A 21969-nucleotide genomic window follows, 5' to 3' on the forward strand; every position below is an offset into this window, starting at 1 on the left:
GGTCCATTATTATGCACTTTAAACTTACCTTTGTGTTTTACGGTTGGGAAAACTCCCTACAGCGCGATGCAAATTGTAGTAGGCAGGTATTTGATGGATCTTTATGCGGTTTTTTTTCTCCTCTGTTGATCGTTATATTTGTTTCATTCATTACACAAATTTAATGAGGTTTTCCACCAGCGGCACACACATTCATTCAAAGCGGTGGATCACCAGAGATCTAACGGATTCTGATCATTTATTAGGTGATCGGGGGTGCCGCACGGTTTTACATTCACTTTTCTTCTCGATCGAATTTGCCTGTTTGGCGCTGCGAAAAACTTGCTTCAGGAACAATGAACTTTTCGGTGATTATTCGGTGAACCGGTCGTCACTTTTTCCCACAGCCCAGCACATGGATCATCTGAAGTTGAAACGAAAGTTGCACAATTCCCTTTCTATTGGACAGGAAATGGCGCTTACAGTATAGTTATGAATCGATATCAAAGAATCTTGTATCACAATGATTCACCTACGTATGGTATTGATTTTTTCACCTGTGCCGCTGAGGCCCTTTTCTTATCAGCGAGGTTTTTTGCTATCTATCAAATAAGCAAAAATGAGGAAAAAATACACTAACGCATAGATAAGAATCCACAACACAATCCCTCAACTATAGGTACACATTTCGCCAGACCGTAAAGCGAACGACGTTCTTGAACTGAAGCCAAGAACACGCCGCGGTAGAAGGTAAGCGTGCCTTTTTTGGGCTTCTTCAGACACCCCAACTCGCACGGTTGAAGTATGTCGGTCACCTCATCGCCACGCCAACGCCCTCCTGAAGTCGCGTACAAGTCACTAACACCACTCAGTGTGGCCGCTGAAAGGCACAAAATAACAAAGGTGTGGTGGGTGACCAACAACAGGTATTTTATGAAGGTATACGGGGGATGGGATAAGTTTTTTAAACACGGAAAAGGCCACCGGCACGCGAAAAAAAACACGTCCGCAGGTTGCACGATGAACTGCACGACTGAACCTCGGGAGCTGAGAAGCTTGAGCTGAAACCGCCTTGGCTCGCCACGCTTCGGCTGAGCGAATCCGCTGCTAGTAGCTAGCTGGCTGACTTATTGCCTCCACTCCATGGTTGTTTGTTGGGTTGTTGGTGGGTTTAACTCCCGCATCACAAGTACATGTAGGCTAAAGACAGCAACTGATTCATCATGGCAGTGAACAGCGAATAAGTTGGACTGGGGAAGCTAATAAGCTATGCTGTTGTTTTGTTTTCAACTTATACGCAAGTGAGTCGTGAGATGGAGCCGGTTTTCCGTGGGCTTATAGGGGATTGTGAGCTATAGTGAATATTGTGATTCGAGAAAAATGAGGCTTCAGGTTTTAACGATGCTGACATTCTCAAATAGTTGTTGAAATATATTTTTTTCTTATTATTTTGTAGGAATTTTTAAACTATTTTAACAGTTTTTTGTTCACTCCTGAACAGTATATTACAGACAAAGCACCTTAAATTGTTTTGTCGAATTGGAATTAATCAACTTTTTCGTAAATGATAAATGTTTCGCATACATTGGGGTGGAATTTTTTTTCCGTTCCAACTCATTTTCATCGATTTTGGAAGCTCTAACTCAGCCGTGAAAACAATGCTTCTAATCGCATAGAATAGGGGAAAACTGTACAGACCGCACCAGTTAAGCATTAACGCTATTTACAGTGCTAAAATCATGTAGGAACCGAATTGAACGTTCACGATTATTCAGAGATTTCTTTTACGTCTTATAAGAAAAATAACGGAAAAAACTTAATTTTGATGATATTTTTGATAAAAACTCAGCCAGCTGAAGAACATGCTGTAAAAAAAATAAAACGCCCAAAGATCTTGAAAACATTTTTGCATGGTAAAATTTTCAAAATGTGCTATAAGTGTCGAAATTTCAATAACTTTTTCCCAACACGAATGAACTTGATCTAACATGTTCATCGCATTTTTGTAAACTAAGCATACTTTGGCATAAACTCATATGTTACCTATTACTAAACGTATCGAAAATTCCCCTTTTGGAATATACATTTTCATATCGTTAAGGGTAAAACGCCTTTAAGTAGGCAACGAAAATATCCTGGCAGATATTGCGGCAAATATGGCGGCGGATGATTTTTTCGAATCAATTATTGGTGCACCTTTGTCGAGGGCTCAGGGTTGCAGTGGGTGATTCTCATACATTAATTTAGCAGACACTGACTCCCAAATTTCGGGTGAGTTTCTTTTATTCACTTTTCTTGTAGTCCAATGATGACACTTGCACTGCACTATGGGGCAGTTCCATACAATGAGGCGGCAAAAAGTATGATAAGGGGGAACATCCATAAATGACGTAGCTTTTTTGTTGAGTTTTTATACCCCCCTCCCCCCTCGTAGCATTTCGTCACAAAGTCATAGACCCCCCCCCTAGATAATAACGTAGTTTTAATAAACCCCCCCCCCCCCTATTTTTAATTTTTACTTTTATTATCAGCATTTTGCAAGAATAATACAAAAATTAACAAAAAAAGGGAAAGAAGTTATAAATGGAATTTTAAAAAAGCATATGAATCAGTCAAAAAAACCAAGCTATCTTTCAACAAACAGGTTAGCTAGTAAGTATTCAAACAGTTGTGTCGGTCCAAATTATCTCCATTCTGGATTCCAATGAAATCGTTGGGCAGCTTTCCTCCATCGTCAGTTCGGCTGGAATAATTGCATCTGCGATGTCAGCTGCCTCCACCCACTCTCTATCGTCCTCCGGAGTGATGACCAGCACTTCGTGTCCTCTTTTAAATTACTCAAAACAATTTTGATTTTTTTTCGATTTTTAATTAAAGCTACGTAGCTTTACTTGAACCCCTACCCCCCCTCTCGTCACACATCGTCACACAAGGTCAAACCCCCCCCCCTCCCACCAAATGCTACGTCATTTATGGATGTTCCCTAAGGTGTTTTGGACTATTTTGAAATTTTTGAAAATTTTGTATGAAAATTACTTAAATTACTTAAAATAAATTTATACAACTTTTTTTTATAAACAACTTTTAAAGTAGGATGCTTGGTGTTATTTTTTACCCTACTTTTAATTTCTTTTGAAAACCGGGTTTTGGACTAGTTGATCATTAAATGATACATCATATCATATCATATCATATCATCAAGACATTTAATGAAACTCATGTCAATGTGAAATGATTGATCAATCATGAGAAACACTTTTTTTTTGACAAACCAACATCAACTTTGTTGAATTTATACTCATTGGTGGGTTAAAATTACCCATTTGCATGATATTTTCATCTTTATTTGACTATAACTCAAAAAATGGTGCTTCAAGGTGCCTGAAATCTCTTTCATTGTATTTTAAGGACCTTAAACTAGATCTTGATAGTGAAAAGAGTATAAAGAGTATAAATAATTATTTACTCATTTTTATAATAGATCAATTTAGTGTGTAAAAATTTTGAATGGTTCAAATGATAGCTTTTGATAAAAACTTTCATATGGTGTACTTCAAATTTAAAATGAATTTCTGTCTGTTTGTCTGTCTGTCTGTCCCTTCCATATAGACTCGAAAACTACTGATCCGATTCGCTATGGTTTTCTTTGATTGATAGGGTAAATGATCTTGAGCGGAACTAGTCGAAATCTGATCTTGAGCGGAACCATTTACTTTTCCTAAGATCTAGGCAATGATTATTAATGAATATTATCGAAATATTGAAATAACACTTTTTTAAGATCTTTCCATACAACCTTTTTCATTTTTGCTTAAATTTATGAAATGAAATAATGTTATTAGAAGCTTTAAAAACATACGTATTTCTGCTGCAATTTTCACCAATCTAAGCTGACTTTGAACGTCAATTTATGTAACCCTTGGCCGTTATAAACTGATTGTTAATGATTGAAATGGTAGAAAAATTCATAAAAAAGCATTATTCGGGTTTTTGTAAAAAGTTTTCCATCAAAATATCAATTTATCGCTTAGTTTTTAAAAGTAAAATATGATCTTGAGCGGAACCATCTTTGATCTTGAGCGAAACTACTAGCTTTCAAAATAAACCGATAGGTGCGCTGCCTTGTGCCTTATGTCTCACTCGTGATTTTTCCCCTGAATGCATGCAGCACCTTTTGTATATCAACTTTAGGGACAGAAAAGATGTAAAATTGATAGAAACAAAAAATTACTTCAATTGGTGTCAATGTTAACTAATTTTCCCCAACTAAAATGTAAAAAAGATCCAATTTATCATGAATTTTCAATGAAATTAAAAGAATAAGCATCACAGAAACCCATCATTAGAATAATCGGATAAAATCACAAAAAATCAGATTTTTTTTTCTCAAAAACACCTTGAATAAGACAAATGTACAGTTTTTTTTTTTGCAAAATCTGGAATCTAAGGCATCTTATTTTCACTTTTGTATTACTGACTTTGTCGTTACCTTCAAAAGTTGTTCGGGGCAATTTTTTTAATTTTTTTTTATTTATTTATTTCGCCAAACATCGTAGGCTACATATAAATTTTTAAACCTAGTAGTTACAATCTTAATATTGCTTTAAATACTACAATATTAGGTTCTTAAGTGCCTGTTGCCGTAAAAAGCACTTTTTAGCTGCTGTTTAGATATAGTAAAATCTATGTTCTGGTAGTTTTGGTATGACCCTATACGAAATTCAAATTCAAATAATTATTCAAATATACCTACGAAGTGAATTTTTAAATGAATAAAACTGAAATTTGAGTTTATAGAATCCATTTTTTTCGAAATAAGGTAACAGTGAATCAAAGTGAAAATTTTATATCTTTTTTGAAGTCAGAAAAAAATTTAAACGGATATTTTGAGATCAATTTTGGATGGCTATGTTTTTGTAATTTATGTAAAAACATTAATTTTTAAACTTTCAAATCTTTAAAGATGAAATTTGATTGTAGTTTTCACAGTTACACAAAGATTAGGAATGAGAGCTATCAAAGATGTTTACAGTACAAAATGGTTCCGCTCAAGATCATATTTTAGTTCCGCTCAAGATGAGCGTGGTTCCGCTCAAGATCAGAATTCTTTCTTCAGTAAAACAGCTCTAGAGTTATTAGGATTTACTCTAAAATATTCTAAAAATCATCATTAGAAAGAAACTAAGATCTATCCGCTGAACTAAAAAAATTGTTCGGATATAACCCCTATCCACACCGCTTGATCAAATGTTCCGATTTGCATCGAGTTGGGCCATTTAATTCCGCTCAAGATCATTTACCCTAATTTTTTCGGTGATTTACTTAGGACCAAATTAAAACTGCTGTTTTTTACGTTTCGGCCTGCTGAGCTTCAGCCATCTTCAGAAAAAAACTTGTTTTGCCGCGTGTTTCCCTAACGGCCGTCTCTTAATATTGATGGATTCGCTTGAAACAGATGGGGGTATTGGAGGACGGGGAAGGTTCCTATAATAGTTTGGGACCCCTCCTTCTTTCTGAAAGGGGGAAGGAGGTCTCTCATATAAAGTAATAAGTCTTCATAACTTCATAACTGGGTACTTGGATACGAGGAATGTTTCTAAGAATATTTGGTACCCCTTCCTCCTTCCAGTGAGGAAATAGAAAGTGGGGAGGAGGCTCCTTTACAACTTTCAGCAATACTGGAAAACTAATTAAGCAAATTAAAGCAAATTTGGCATAGCAAGGTATTTGATTACGAGAAATGTTGCTATGATATTTTGAGAACCCTCCGTTCTTCCAGTCGGAAAATCTTGAAGGAGGAGGGTGCTCCCATACAATTTGTTACATCACTCGGTAACTCACCCAGCAAATGGAACGAAATTTGGCTTGGGAGGGTATTTCAGCATAAGGAATGCTTCTGTGAATATTTATTACTACAGGTTCCATCCAGTGCGGTGATAGGAAGGACAGAAGGGGGCTCCTTTACAACTTTTCGTATACCGTCAAACGGAGCATCATGGAAAAGCAGGGTTAGATGCAACATTTGTAGTCCACAACACTCATTCAATTTTTATTTCAATATACTATTATAAAGTTATAATTGAATGATAACAAATTGATGATTGCGTAGTTTTTGACATCGTGAGAGAGTTTTTTTTAAAGTTTTTGGTTGTCATAAAAAAAATTAAAAAATTGAGCAATAGATGTACAATTTTTTACATTTTTCGATGCCATAAACAACTTTACCTAGTATGACGGATTGGCTTAAGGGGGGGGGGGGGGGGGGGGTAGGGTCTAACGGGTATAAAAAACACCATTTTCACGATTTTTTTTCTAGAGCTATCGTTCAAACAAATGTATTCAAATTTTTTGCATTATACAAAGCATTGTTAAAAGAACATTTAGTAATTTTTTCGTAGAAAAATATTGAAAAATGAGCCGGTGACGGAGCACTTTCGAGGATGCCTTTTAGAAAACAGGATTTGCGGTGGACACTGTATCTCAGCACTGAATCATCTGAAGTCAAAAAATCAGAGCAAAATATTTTTAATAGATGTTTTTCTGGACCCCAACGTTTTTATTTAACTTAAAAAAAAATTTATGAAATTTTTGTGGCTGTTCGAATAAAAACTACGATTTTTCACGAAAAAATCCGCCATTTTTCACCTGTAAAATGTCCCCAAAGTAAAAAAAAAAAAAAAAACGTTGGGGTCTGGTATTTTATATGTAGAAAATATGTTCCAAATTTGAAAAAAATCGGATAAGTAGTTTTCAAATGACGATGTCCACGGACTTTAAAAATGTGCTTTCGAGAAAAACCCGTTTGAAGTTTCTGCTCTTGCTTTCTTGCAGTATTAGATAGGAGGAGATAAAGGCCTATAATTTCTACAGTTTTGCTTCAATTGACTTGAAAATTTGACACAACATTCTTGAAATGTTTTACAATAAGAAAATAAAAAAATAAAAAAATCGATTTTTTGAAAGTGTTAGACCCTACCCCCCCCCCCCCCCCCCCCCCTTAATGAAATCACCTACAAACTTTATATTGCTTTCATTATCCTTTTCCAACACTGTTGGTGTCAGGGCCGTAGGAAGAACCGACTCATGGGTGGGGTTTTGGTGACTAAGTTTTTTTTCTATAATTTTATGTCTAACAACACACGAATAAAAAAAAATAAAAACAAATTATGTTTGTAACTATTTGATTGTTCATTTTTAAGTACTCATTGTTATTTTCCGTATGAAATTGTTACTTAATAGAAGACAAGAATGCCACAAGGATGGTGTATCATTAATTAAACCTTAAAAAAGTTACTTTAGAAAAGTGGTCCTTAGCCTAAAGGGTGAGCGATTTTTTTTTAATGAAACCTCTAGAAACAATATATGAAATTTGCTTTCATCGACGGTTAAAATTTTTGAATTTGTTTAAAAGTCTGGTAGATCAAAGTTATTTGATTTGAGCATAAGATAAGTTCTTTTAAGAGTAGCCTCCAATTTCTTTAAAAAAAACTTATTTTATACTCAAATCAAACAAGCACAATCTTCTAAACTCTTTTTCGAATTCAAAGATTCTATCCTTCGATGAAAATAAATAATATTTTCCAAAAAACAGTAAAAGATAAAAAAAAATTCGAATCATATTTGCTTGATGCAAACTTGTACTAAATTCATGCTTTAAGTTTTAAATTTGGCTTTAAAAAAAGCTGCAATATTAATAATTTTAAACAATACACCGAAAAAAAATGTGCAGATTTTTTAGGTGAAGATCAGGTACATGTTTCTTAAACAGGAAATATTTTTCATAAAGAATCAGTTTCATACTTAAAATCTTGTAGATGATTTTTTTAAAATTTAATTTGGGATATTTTGCATGAATCAAAACTTAGAAAGTTAACTCAAATTCTACTTTATATTTGTGATTTTCAGCTGATTTGTGTGTACAAACTTATTCTGATTAAAAATTTTGAAATTTGGAAATTGAATTCAAAAGCAAATTTTTAAGTTTATGTCCTCTTGAATTTCTCGACTATTTTATGTTGATTGAAAAACTCATTCACAAGCCAAATCTTTTTATAAATTTTAAATTTGAATTTTAAACCTGAATTCAAGAATTGAACCTTGAATCTGTTTCCGAATTTCTTTACGATTTCCGAAATGTACAAAAAATACGATTGCCGAATCTCAATTCCAGATTTTATTTTCATGAATCATTCATTTAAATTCTATAGTGCTGGTTTAATCTTAATTCATTATTTCAATTATTTATTTTTGATATGTTTTGTGAATCCAATTTAAAATGTGAATTTCGAATGGTGAATCAGAATCTGGTTTTCAATTTTGGATCGCCACTTAGAAGCTTTAAATGTTTAAATTTTGTGTTAGAATAAATATTGAATATTGAAAATGCTTTGATTTTCGAAAAACATGAGGGCTTCTTCTGCGACTCACGAAATTTCACGTTTTTGTCTTGGCTTCAGAAAATGCTACAGAAAAGAAATTTGTGTATTGATGAGCTCTGAAGACCAAAAACAGCTCATCCTAACGAAAATTTCGAGGCTAGAGAGGTTATTTAAGCCTGCAAAACCACATGAAATTTCGTAAGTCACGTCACTCGAGTCGCAGAATAAGCCCAATGATTCAAATTTGATATGAAATGCCAACCGAATTCGAACAAGGATTTCCAAGCAGCTTTCCATTCCTAATTTCTTATGATTATTCGAACTGAAAATCAAGAATTCTAAACTTGATACAAAATCAGAAATACGAAAATATGTAGATACAATTTTGGTTATAGGAATATTAAACCAGAACCTCCAAAATGGGTTCAATTTAAAATATAATATTCAGACCTAAATTTCTATGATAAGGTTGCCACATTGCCCGGTTTTAACCGGATTGGCCCGGATGTTTAATATAAAATTTGGGATAAGTCTGGTCCGACCCGTTTGCCCAGATTTTATTGGAAAAGCCCGGATTTTCCCGGGTTTGTTCTCATTCTTATTCTCAAATAAAATTTGTGTTGTATTTTTTTTTTATTTATGCGTCCAAAATTTTTGCAGCAAGTTTCAAAAAATTATCATGAAAGGTTTTTTTAAGTTTTTTCCTAGATTTTTGATGAGCAATTCCTAGGTTTTGACCAAAATTGCCCGGTTTTACCTGGATTTGATCGACAATTTTGAAATGAAATACCCGGATTTTGCGAGGTTTTTATATAAAACAGCCCAGATACGTGCCGAAAAAAAAATCTGACAACCTTATTCTATGAACAAGTGAGAAAAATCTTAAAAACTGTAGCATAATTTTGAACTTGAAATGGGTTTTTGAGGTTTTTGTATTAGTTTTTAGTTCAGATAGTTACTCTTGAATAACTTTGCTCTATTAATTATCATAAATTGATTATGAATTTAAAATTTTGAGTGTAGAGTAGAATACCTCGCTTCCTTTTTTGGACCCTCATGGGGGGGGTTTAACCCCCAAAACCCCCCCCGTTCCTACGGCCATGGTTGGTGTATAAATATTTTTCGGACAATCACAAAATTTTTGTAAATAAATATTTTTATAATACAGTTAGCTGTCTGGGGCAAAATGCAACTAAATGCAAATCAGAACTAAATCTCATAAATCGCGTTTCCATATGCTGGGATATGATTGTTTTGCATCATGCGTTTGTTAACATTAAAATTTCATCCATCCTAAGATTGATTTACATGATTTAATTATTATTATTATAATTTATTTGAGACCTTTTAACCACCCGGGTCATTCGGGTCTATACATGATTTAAGATAATAGAATATTTTGTTGTATTTTTTACCCCTAAATGTATGCAGTAGATTAACACTTTTTTCTTAAAAACATTTTTGACAGAAAAAATGTAAAATTTAATTCGAAAAAAACCAAAAATTACTCCAATTGGTGCTTTATGCGTTATGACATCACAAATGTATCAAAAACTTTAAATTTTCGAACGTTTTCATTTGATTTTTCATTAATGACAGAGCTTGTTGCAACTTACCCCTATTTCTTAGTAGGGTGAAAATCGCATGTTTTTGTAAATTTAAAAATAACTAGTAAAACCAATAATTTTACTGACTCCGTCAGTTTTGTGTCCCATCAACCTTAAAACTTTTTATGTACAAGAGGTATGGGTTATCTGTAAGCATTAAGATTTTAGAAGCCATTGAAGTTGAAAAGCGTTGCATGTTGCCCCAGTTGACGGTAACTCGAGAACAAATCGTGCAAATGGAAACAACTTTGCGTGAAACTTGACAGGAGGGGTTTTTGAGGGCCGGGGAAGGTTCCTATAATAGTTTGAGACCCCTCCCACTCTCTGGGAGGGGGGAGGAGGCCTCTTAAACAAAAGAAACATGTTCGAATAACTCGAGAACCGATCATGCAATTGAAACCAAATTTGGTATGAGAGTGTATTTGGTTACGAGAAATGTTCCTAAAATGGCCCTCCCTTCCTAACCCCTCCCTCCATCCAATGGGGAAGTGTAAGTGAGAACGGGGGCTCCCATACACTTTTTCGCACAATCCGAAAACTAATCAAGCAAACGGAACCAAATTTTGCATGCGATGGTATATGGGTAGGAAGAATATTTTGAAGATAGTTTGGGACTCCTTCCTCCCTCCAGTATAGAGATAGAAAAGGACGGAGGGCCCTCCCATAAATTTTTTTGAAAAATCCGAGAGCTTATCTAACAAATGGAACCAAATTTGACATGGGTGATTTTTTAGGTACGAGAAATGTTTCTATGATTATTTGAGACTTACCTTCTTTACTTGGGAAAATAAAAAGGGGAGGAGGGGGTCTTCCATTAAATTTATTGTATTATTCAATTCAATCATGCAAATGAATCCAAATTTCACATACGAAGGTATGAGGCTACGATTCCAGTTTCTACGATGTTTGATCCATCTGTCATTCCACTGGGGGAGGAGATCTCCCATACAGTTTTATGCTTTACTCGAGAACTAATCGAACGAATCGAATAAAAAAAATTATCATGTAAACTGGAAATATATTTGAGTACGGGAAATGTGATTTTCATTCTTCTAGGCGCCTCCCTCTCTCCAACGGGAAGAGGGGAAGGAGTAGGGAGGTTTTCATACAACACTTTTGGATCACTCGAGAACTTATTATTCAAATTTAACAGCAGAGGTTATTCGAGAAGATTTTTTTTTCATGAGTTTTGAAGGCTTCCTCCTTCTTTCACTGATTCGATAGGAAGGGGGAAGAGTAGCTCCCATACAACTTTTTTTATTAACTCGAGTGCTAATCAAGCAGATGGTAGCAAATTTGGAGGAGTATTTAAGTACAAGAAATATTTCTAAGATGATTTGGTTCCCCTCACGGGATAGAAACGAAAGGAGAGTTGCCAGTTCGTTTTGATAAATTCAAGAGCTCATCAAATAAATTTAATCAAATTTTACAATGAGGAGTATAAGGGTACGTCAAAATATTATGTTATTATTAAAAATCCTTTTCACCTTCCAGATGGGGGATAAGAGAGGGGAAAACGAGTTCCGCACATTTGTTCGTATAACTCTAGAATTTATCCAACAAATGGAACCAAATTTGAAAGAAAAAGTATTCTAGTACGAAAATTTTTTCTATTTTTTTAAAGGAGAAATTCCATAAAGTACAGAGCCAGGAATAAGGGAGGTCTAATTGCATAGTTTTTGAAACTTTTCAAGGAATACAATCCATATTTTACATGAGACGTTTTTTAAAGATTCAAGACCCTCCTTCTTTCAGAGGAGAAACGGGAAGAAGGAAAGTATGTATAGTTCGAAAACTTATCAAGCAACTGGAGCCATATGTGAAATGTTTCTAAGTTTAGGTTGGAAATCATTGAATGTATTTTTTTTATATTTTCGGTCAAGTCGATCGAACCATTGAATAAACCCTAGTAACACTGATTATTTTATAAGATTCTCCAGGCTTCTTATGAAACCTAAAGTTCGTCTTGTAGCCGTTTATAAAACCTGAAATGTTGCTTGGGAAATACTCGTAGCACAATAATTGTAGTCGTGCCTACCCCATTCAGCAATTCCGAACGCAGAGGAGTCAATTGGCCTTACTGTCGTAGCACCAGCGAAAATTAAATTAATGAATGAAGCTTGTCGTCTGCTGTCCGTGGAGCGATAGAAAAAGATCAACCAAAAGAGTGTGGATGATGAATTCCGTCGCATTGGCGGAGTCACGAAAGTCAATCAATTAACCCCTGAATCATATTTGATTTCCGATGTCGGCTTCTAGGTTCTTACGATAGACCGGATGACTGCCTAAGGGTATCTTCCCTTTTCTTCTGAATAAAACTAGTATGTAGGTTGTAAATATTAACTTCCATGTTGAACGAACTAACTAGATTGTTTTTGAATTTATGTCTTCTACAATCTCAATAAATCCTACCTATTTAAGTTATTGGATTGAATCAATAACATTCTACTATAACGATACATTCTTGCGACTGATTAACTGAAATCATTCTTTTTGTATTTACTTTTCAATTTCTCTTTTCTCTTTCTTTTTTTCCTTGTTCAATTTTTTAAAAATTATTCTTTTAATCATAACTCCTCTTTTTCGCCTCCTATCAATTTCATTACCAACCCCAAGCTATATTCGCACCCACAACGACAAGCATTGCTCCTTAAGGCATAGCTTAATTGCTTTTAATCACTATCATCAACGCATGTCGTAATTTAATCTTGAATCGTTTGTTCATATTATATCTTTATGAGAAGAAGGGAGGGGGACCTCAACATCAACTCAGTTGAATGTCGGTTAAACTTCTTCAATACAAAAGGAACATTGCGTGTTTTCTTCGTCGTCTTCTTCCTGCTGCTCCTCACTTAACCGACATTAATTAAAGTTGACCCGAGCGTCAAACCTGACACTTTCTTCCTTTGAACTGGCGAAAGATCTTCTACTAACCGACGATGCTGGAGTAAACCATGTCACAGGGCGATCTCAATTAACACCCAGTTGTAGTGGGTTAGTTTTTGCGATAACGATCTCGATTTTACGTTATCAGTTGTTTTAGAAAAATAAGGCACATTGAAGTAGTCGAATATTACCTTCTTACGTCATCTTGTTATCAGAAGGGGTTCTATTTAGCGCACATTTGGAGTCATATCCGAATAATAAATATCAATTCGATACAAATGATTTTAAGAATTTGTAGGAGCAGTTATTTTCTACCTTTAGCTTGGAAAAAAATGGTGGTGAATCCGTGCACCCATGGTAAATTACTCCACTTTTTTATAGAAAAAACTATGCTTTAAAACCCACAATAACAGTTATTTTTTACTAGGATCAATATTTTGAAAAATTTGGGCAGCACTCTGGGGGGGAAATGACTACTACAACAAAATTGAAGTGAAACCGTGCACCCGTGCTCAACATCCATAGCCATTTAACATAACCTTTTACTAAGGTTGAAAATGTGCATGAATTTTTTTTGCTTATTTGGAATATTCAGTTTACTCAATCGTCAACTATGCGAAATGAGGGATTCCGTGCATTCCGTGATTTCCGTGAAAAAATATTTCTATGTCAAAAAAAATAATTCTCGAATGAGTTATAAAACGATATCAGGAGACAAAAGTTAAAAAAAGTGTAGTATAAAAAATTCCCTGTTTACCTGTCAATTTGACTGCTCACGGGCCGAATAGGTATGTTCAATTTGCTGCTTCTTCCAGTGTTAGAAAATATTGTAGGATTATTCTAAAATAGTTAAGTTAATAGTTAAGATATGGACGAAAAACTGGCTGATCACAGATTTTGGCCTACTAAAAATTTCAATGAAATTTCATTAAAAGTAAGCAGGAAAGTTGCGTTTTTCTTAAAAACCATGTCAAAGTTTGAATAAGAATCGCGTGTTGGAAATTCAAAAAAAACCGTGGGCCTAAGCCAGAAGGGAACTTTGTATACCGCAAATTTTATGCAATTCTTTCAAAGGCCTTAACCTTAACATCAACGTTAAAACAAAACGTTAAAAATGCTACCGAATAATTTTATTTCCGATTTATCCATCTTCTTCTGACTTTATCCATCTACTATCGAAAGATCGAAACATTACCTAGTTGAGAAAGTAAAGCAACGTGTTCTCTCCTCATTCAAAAAGTGAAAATCATTCCGCCTCTACCGTAACACGTGAGTGAAACATTTCATGGGTAAAATATTCCGCGCATAGGAAGCTCGAGCTTTTTATACCAGTGCAAAGCTTATGCGTCCTTGCTCATCCGAGTTTTCATAGCAGTGATATGAAGAAAGGTTTGTGTCTTCGATATTTCTGTTTGGAAAGCTCATATTGCGAGTTTTATCCGAAATTTTCTGTTGCATAGAGGGATAGTGAGGTGTTCTCCTTCATTTGGCGTAAGAAAATTCTACAGAAAGGAAAAACGTATTTTAAGTTCTGAATGTGTATAAAAACATTAAAAAATAGGTGGCAAAAGATACCCGACAAAATGTGGGCCACTAGACCGCTGCAAGCTTTGTATGAAAATTTCAAATGGTTTTTTGGTTGTTTTTATTTTGCCACAAATAGCAATAAAATTTTTGGAAGCCATTCATTCAGTCCTGAATTAGAGCAACGAATTTTAATTTTGTAAAGAAATTTGTTTGGCATAACAAAAAATTATCAATCAAAAATCATCAAAGATGTACTGAATGCTCTAAAAAATATATCTTTGGAATCAATACTGATGTTATGAAATCGCTTGGTACATCTTTGTACCTGAAAATAATCACATTTTCGTAGGTGATGGGAAGAATTAAAGAAACATGAGCTATCAAAGAACGAAAGAACATAAGTCGTAAATATCATGAATTTTTCGAAAAGATTCTGCCGGTGAGCCGTTGTATCTTTTTCGAAAAATTCATGATATTTACGACTTATGTTCTTTCGTTCTTTGTTAGCTCATGTTTCTTTAATTCTTTCCATCACCTACGAAAAAGAAAAAAAAATCTTTGGATTTAAATATTCCTTGGTTGTTGAAGTCCATTTCATGTAATCAAACCTTAAAACTAACGTTTATCCCGAAAAGATATTCAAAACATATTTTTAAATTTTAGCGTTTTGGTTGCTCATTGTTAAGCTATAGCTGAAAATAAAATATCGCAAGTTATGATCTGGTTGCGTTTGTGTAACTTATTGATATTTAGTCAGAAATTCCTTTTCCACGTGAAAGAACATGACAAAACTAAAACTATAAGCGTATGAGCATATTTTTGTAATGAACTTTAGATCTCCCACCCATGCAATTTGCGGGTGCTTGTTTAGTTATGTAAGTAGATTTTTTTAAGCTTGATAAATAAAAGAAGCACATGATTCGTACATAAGTCAGCATCTCATAGAAAAATATGCTTACGCAAAGCGACGGCGATTGCAGTTGGATTGAGATTTTTATCTCAACACTCAGCTTAGATATTTGGAGTGGCCCACATTACCCCACTTTCCTTTACCTACTTATAATGCCGGGGGTCAATTGACCCCTAAAACTTTCCCGCTAAAACTCTCTTGGTTCTCAACCGATTTATACCAAATTTATAGTTTTGGAAAACTTGTAACGTGACTCAAATATGATTCAGCTACCATAATTTGTTTAAAAGTTGTTCAAAGTAAGATTCATGCTTTCGACCGGAAGATTTTTTTTTATTAGAACTTTTCGCTTTTTACGATCTGAGCTTTTACTCAAACAACCTTTTATTTGAAATGCCCGACGTTTTGAATAGTTGACTAACAATAGTCCTTTTTACCACTAATAGTATTCGTGTCATTATTCAGGGCGTTTCACTAACACTTTTTAATTTCGGGAACATTAACCTAAAAAACGACCGTGTTCGTCAGCCGGCTGTTCGATTTTTGCACTGAAATTTATGAAGGTTGATTTTCCCGTTCTCGTCCGTACACGCCAGTTAATGTGCGTTAGAAATGTCAAAAGCAACTCTATGCTCAAAATTGAATATATTAAATTGAACTTTCAGTTCCCTTCAGAAAGACCACAAAAAATGGTCGAAACGTCTAGTATTCTAATAAAAAGTTCTTTGATTAAAATCTCAGCCCGCAAAAAGCCAAAAATTATAATTTTAATAGTCTAAGAAAAAAAAATCCGAAAAAAATGTCTGCTTTCACTTGAATATCAGTCCCAAACACTCACTTTTTAACGAAATATTGGATGTGAATGACCTTTTTTGTAGCCAAAATATGCAAAACAAAAACACACTAAAGTCTGTTTCACATAGAATCTGGTCGGATAAAATAGATCATTTCTCCGCAAAGAAATGACGTACAACAAATTTTGTAGGGTTTTTATTGCACTTTAACGAAAAAAAAATACATAAAAATCATTCGTCAGCTTTTCGGATGAATTTTTTAACTTGTTTGTGATACCACCCATCATTTTCTGCACAGTACTACTGGTAACCTCATTCGCCATTTTGTTTCACCACTTTTCCATTTGAGCGGGTTTTTTTATGATTCTGCCACATTTCTTCAGTTTGCCCTTAACTATTGCCCAATATTTCTCGATGGGACGAAAATCCGGACAGTTTGGTGGATTGATACTTTTTTCAACAAAATCGATCTTGTTTTCCTCATACCAATTAATGACATCCGGGCTGTAGTGGCTGCTTGCCAAGTCCGGCCAGAACTTTACCGGACCTTTGTGGGACCGAATTAATGGCAAAACCCTCTTCTGGAGACATTCTTCTTTGTAAACATTTCCATTCATTGTTTCCCCAGTGATGAAAATCTTAGTCTTCTTCCCACAACTACAGATCCCTTGCCAAATCATCAACTTACGAGCAAATTTATCTGCGAAAACAAACTTGAATCTACCCGCAACATTCCCTTTACGCTTCTCAAGGTAAAATTTGTTACCGGGTATTTGTTCAAAATCCATTTTGACGTAAGTTTCGTCGTCCATCAAAATGCATCCAACAGTACAATACTTGGTCAACACTTTCTCGTACAACTTCCTTGCCCTGGTTTTGGCAACCAGGTTTTGTTTCAGCGTCCTGTTGGGGTGTTTTCTTGCATGATACGACCGCAAGCCTTCTCGCAAACAAATTTGTCGAGCTGTACTGTGATTCGTCTTGAACTTTTTCACCAAATCACGCAAGGAGATTCCAGGATTATTGTGAACTGATCGAATTACCTTTGCTCGCAGACCACTTCCGGTCATATGTTCCACTTTTACGCCTGGTTTGTTTTGCTTGATCCACCGTAAGGGTCTTCCGGTAACGTTGCAGCACCGAATTTACAGTCGATTTTGGATGCTTCAGGAATTTTGCTATCTTTAACCCTGACCACGTCGGTTTCTCTACGTGAGTGTGCAGAATTTTCTCTCGCCATTCGCGTTCCAACGTCGATAACTTTTGACTGACTGCTTCAATCTTGATGAAATTTTCACCACTAAATAAACAAACCATCCGGATCAAAACAGTGTCAATAGATTCGCGATGCGTCAAATAGGGGCGCTGCAGTAAATGAAAAGATGCGACCAGATTATATTATGTGAAACAGATTTTATTCATGTCTAATACGTAGTTGAATTCGGTTGTAATCAAACAGTGCAGTGTTCTTAGTGAATAATTTAAAGAAAGTTTTGTTTTTCTATGTCGAATTGTTTATTTGGGCCTAAACAACAATTTCTAGAAGAAGAAATATTTTTGATTTTTTTGTAACACAGAGAAGTTGAACGTTTGCATTTGCCCCGGTGTACCTTAATGAAAACTTTTCACTCTCACATGAAAAACTGACTTGATAAACCAGAAAAAAAAAAGTTCTATTGTGTTGTGAGCCTACTTGGTACAATGATTCAACTGAATCAAAGCAATCGAAAGATTCCTTTTAATTCAACCCCGGTAAATGAAAAGTTCAGATACCGGTATTTCGATAGCAACTTACTATCTTCTTCAATCGAAAACGCTCACTGAAGATGATAGTAAGTTGCTATCGAAATACCGATAGAGCGCATAGGCTCACGATTTTAATCTCAATCCGATGCATAATAAACAATAATGCAAAAATTGTAATTAACTAGGACAGTGGTCGGCAACCTTTTGGGTCGGAAGAGCCAAAAAGTACAAATTTTCAAAATTTCAGAGTTTTAAAGAGCCACATCAATGATTTTTTTTTACAATAAAACAAATCTAAATATACGAGTGATTAATGAACATAAGTTACGAAAGTAAATTTAAACCCATCAGAGCTTTTTTCCTCTTGATTTTTTCTTTCAAATCTGTTTCTGATTATCATTAAGTAGGTTCTCTTCTGGATCGTCAACTATTTAACATGGTTTGATTAAATATCAATTTTAATACGTTGACAAAGTCGAGTCAAGAAAATTTTCAATCCATATATAGCTTTTATGATCAGTTTACATGATGTAAAGAGGAAGATATAAACATTTTTACATAATAAGAATATTTATAATTTTTTCGGTAAAAAAAAAGCTTTGACAAAACAAAGTAAAAAGAAACAAAATTTTCTTAAAACTATCATTTTTTGTGACATTCCCTAGATTTATCTAATCCTTTCAAAATCTAGAAATATGAGGTAAAGTTCTACTGAAATTTGTGTAACTGAAAAGTTTATTCACAGACAATTTATTCTTCAAAAATTATGCTCCTGACAACTGGTAAAATTTTCAAAATTCATGGCATCGAGTGAGAGTGTTTTCAAAATGTTATGCATCTGGAAAATTCAAAAATCTTATTTTATGTCACATGTTTTTAGAATTTTCTGACAGCGTCTGATTTTAAATTTATATGAACCAAAATTTTAAACAATACACGAACCCGTAGATAAGAAGATAAATAAGAAAAAATAATATTGTTTTGAGATGAAAAAAGGGATATTTTAATGTTAAAAATCACTTGATCCTTTACTAGAGGAGACTTGATCCATAATTCAGGGTTCCTGACCCTGACCATAGGCAAAAATCAAGAAAGATTCCAAAGATTCCAAAGATTCCAAAGATTCCAAGAGAATTCAAAGATTTTAATAGGTCTGATGATTTTTTTTGGCATATTAGTTCTCATTTCACAGTTTTTAAGTATCAGACAAAGAGAATTCTAAAAGTTTGTCTACTATCCTATTGACTGCTTTAAAGCGCAATTTTCTAGTTTTCAAATAAATACAGCATTTTAAGTCCTACAGTATTCCACGTCGAATTCAATGAAAAATCAAATTCAGTACATTGAATATTATTTATAAATTCTGGCTCCAGCTTGGATTGTTGTTAAAAAAAATCTGTGTTCCGACCAGTGTGTATTTCATCAAATCTGTCATAATTTTTTCTGGCAAAATCAGCTCCAGGATACTTGTAAAGTTTCAAAACAGAAATTAAAAAAATAAATCGGTGATGAACTCTTAATCGAAAATGAAAAAAAAATATATTTCGGTTTCGGAAACTTCGTTCACAATTTGCGTTTTTTTTTGATAAATATTGGTTACAGGCATCTCATCTGAAATTTTGAAAGGTTTAATTTTTTAAATACATACTATTAATTAAAATAACCTCGGGGTTTAAAGGTCAATTAAGTTATTGATTACAAGTAATAAGCCTGTGATTAAGTTTATCAAGTGATTTTCTAAATTCAAATTTTCATTCTTTCTCAATACTGATTCGAGTTTGAAAGCTTGAATTTGTATTCTCAAGTTTTGAAATTTCTCTTGTTTTGAATTTTTTTTTTAATATTGTTAATCTATTCACTTTCTAACCTGTTATTGAGGAGGCATTCCAAGTTTTTTCTGTCCGTGTCCAGGCCGGGAACATTCGGGCATTGGGTTTCTAAATTTTAAACTCCAAATCGGGTAATATTTGGGCAAATCCATCCTAAATCTACGCATTTTCAATAAAAAAGTAAGATAAAAGCTGAAAAATGAACAAAAATTATTTTTACCGAGGCACATCAGCGGCGTTCTAATCTTACAATTTTCTCATGGTTTCAGAAACTACATGTGATTTTTTTAACTGAAAGGTTGTAAATTTGGAATTTCATAAAAATTGTATGTAATCCTGAAAAAACCGATCCTTTTTCCTCGATATACAGACAACTGGACCGGCTCAGCATTCCCAATTTTTTCTTTGAAAATCTGGGCAAGCTCAGTTAAAGCCAGTTAATCTGGTATCTGTATTCCGATACATTCAAATTATCGTTTTTAATTCAAATAAATAAGATAGAATTAAGGTTGTTTTTTTTTTCCAAAATTTGTATGTTTTTACGCGTCAAAGTTGTAAATAATTTTCGAAATGGTTGAATAATTCTAATACGATTTTGCTAATTTCAACAGATCAATTTTCATAGAGAGCAATAAAAATTACGAATGCTTAAAAATTTGATGAGAGTTACTTTGTTTGATAACAAAACAGAGACTGTCTCAGAATTACTTTTTTGTAAATGATTAACTTTGATTTTCCTGTTAGCTACAGCTCAACTTTTATGTTTGACTCACACAAAATATACACACGTTTTGGAAATAAAAAAATTATTTAAGTTTTTGTTGGTGTTTAAGCAAGATTTTATAAGTATTTTATTCAAAAATATTTATATATTATTACCGCAGTGAGCTTAAGAGCCGCAGCTTTACATCAAAAGAGCCGCATGCGGCTCGCGAGCCGCAGGTTGCCGACCTATGAACCCGGATGAGCACTTCTTTTGCACCGACCTCAAATAAATATTTAAAATCAATTGGCAGTTCTGGAAATTGTTCGTGTGCAGATTTAGATGAAATTCAATGTTTAATACCGTCAATATAGGTAAAGCTGTGTTTGCTTTTGTCAATGACCTTTTTGTAAGCGTAATATTTTCAAAACGGAAAAAGTTTTTTATAATTTCTGATAAAAATGATCATCCATGCCAAATTTCAGCTCTCTAGGGTATAAGATAGCTGTGCTCTATTTAATGAACTATTGATAGACGTCACTTCGTCGGAAAATCGTTCAAAGAAAATCAACGTTTAGGTATACGCCGAAGTAATGTATGTGTATTTGAAGCAGTTGCACGCAAAGTAACGAGTTCTAATGCAAAAAGCTTAAATTTTTAAACATCTTTACATAGATTGTACATTTTATATTTCATGAAAAGTCCCAGAGTAATGAATAAAGGAGAGAAAGAGAAAAACAATTTTATTGACGAAAATTAAAAATGGATGTACGTCACTTCAACATATCACGGCAGCGTTGAGCACGTTCCCGAAGCGCGAATAAAAAATTTTCCGATTTGAAATGAAATTATTTTTCGAAAAATTCAAGAGTTCTTCAGGCAAATCCATTTCCTGGTAATAGACCACGTAACGTGTTGTGGAATAAAAAAGATAACAAACTTTTTTTTAGGACGCAAATGATGACATTTCGCAGATTTAAACCTCGGAACTATCGAAAAAAAAAAATTTCTCGTTCTTTAAGCTGGTACCGTAATCCGTGGTAATATTGATTACTTTTTTCAATATTTTTCGATAATTTTTCACGTTTAGGGGAATGTGGCATGTTTCTTATTTTTTAAACCAGTACTGGACTCCTATGAACGTAAAACATGGTTGCAGAAATTTAATGGACTACTTTAAATTTGATTTAAAAATCGATTCCGTCGCTGTTCAGGAATTGATGGTTTGGGGTTACATTGATCAGTCTTCATTTTGACAAGTTTTCTTGACCATAAAGGATACAAAACACCTTTATAATTGTTTACAAAGTCTAATTTATCAATTTTGCCTTGCGTTTTGACGTTTTCTTTTAAAAACATTTATAATAGAAAAAAACAATGACGCTGCATACATCCAGGGGCAAAAAATATAATAATTGCTAAATAGTTTCAGCTTCAAAATACAAATGAAATTTTACTTTAACACATTCCCCTGGCCCTCCCACTATTTCCATTTTCATTTTTTCTTGAAAGTTAATCATTTCATAGGATTCCAATCCATTTGTCCAATAAGGGCTTACTCTCGGAAAATGTATTTACTTTTTAAATATCAAAAATTTATCATTAAATAT

The 21969-nt window shown here is 33.9% G+C and overlaps 1 protein-coding gene across 3 annotated transcripts in view; it reads right to left on the bottom strand.

The window, feature by feature from the left end:
• LOC129745239 (acetylcholinesterase) overlaps positions 1-1001 on the bottom strand; it is a 65780-nt gene extending 64779 nt beyond the window's left edge. For all 3 annotated transcript variants that reach the window (XM_055738182.1, XM_055738180.1, XM_055738183.1), the window contains exon 1: positions 29-1001. The gene's annotated coding sequence lies outside the window, so the exon portion shown is untranslated. The remainder of the gene's footprint in view (positions 1-28) is intronic.
• Positions 1002-21969: the final 20968 nt, after the last annotated feature.

This window comes from Uranotaenia lowii, chromosome 2, assembly GCF_029784155.1.
Source record: "Uranotaenia lowii strain MFRU-FL chromosome 2, ASM2978415v1, whole genome shotgun sequence".
NCBI classification, from domain to species: Eukaryota; Metazoa; Arthropoda; class Insecta; order Diptera; family Culicidae; genus Uranotaenia; species Uranotaenia lowii.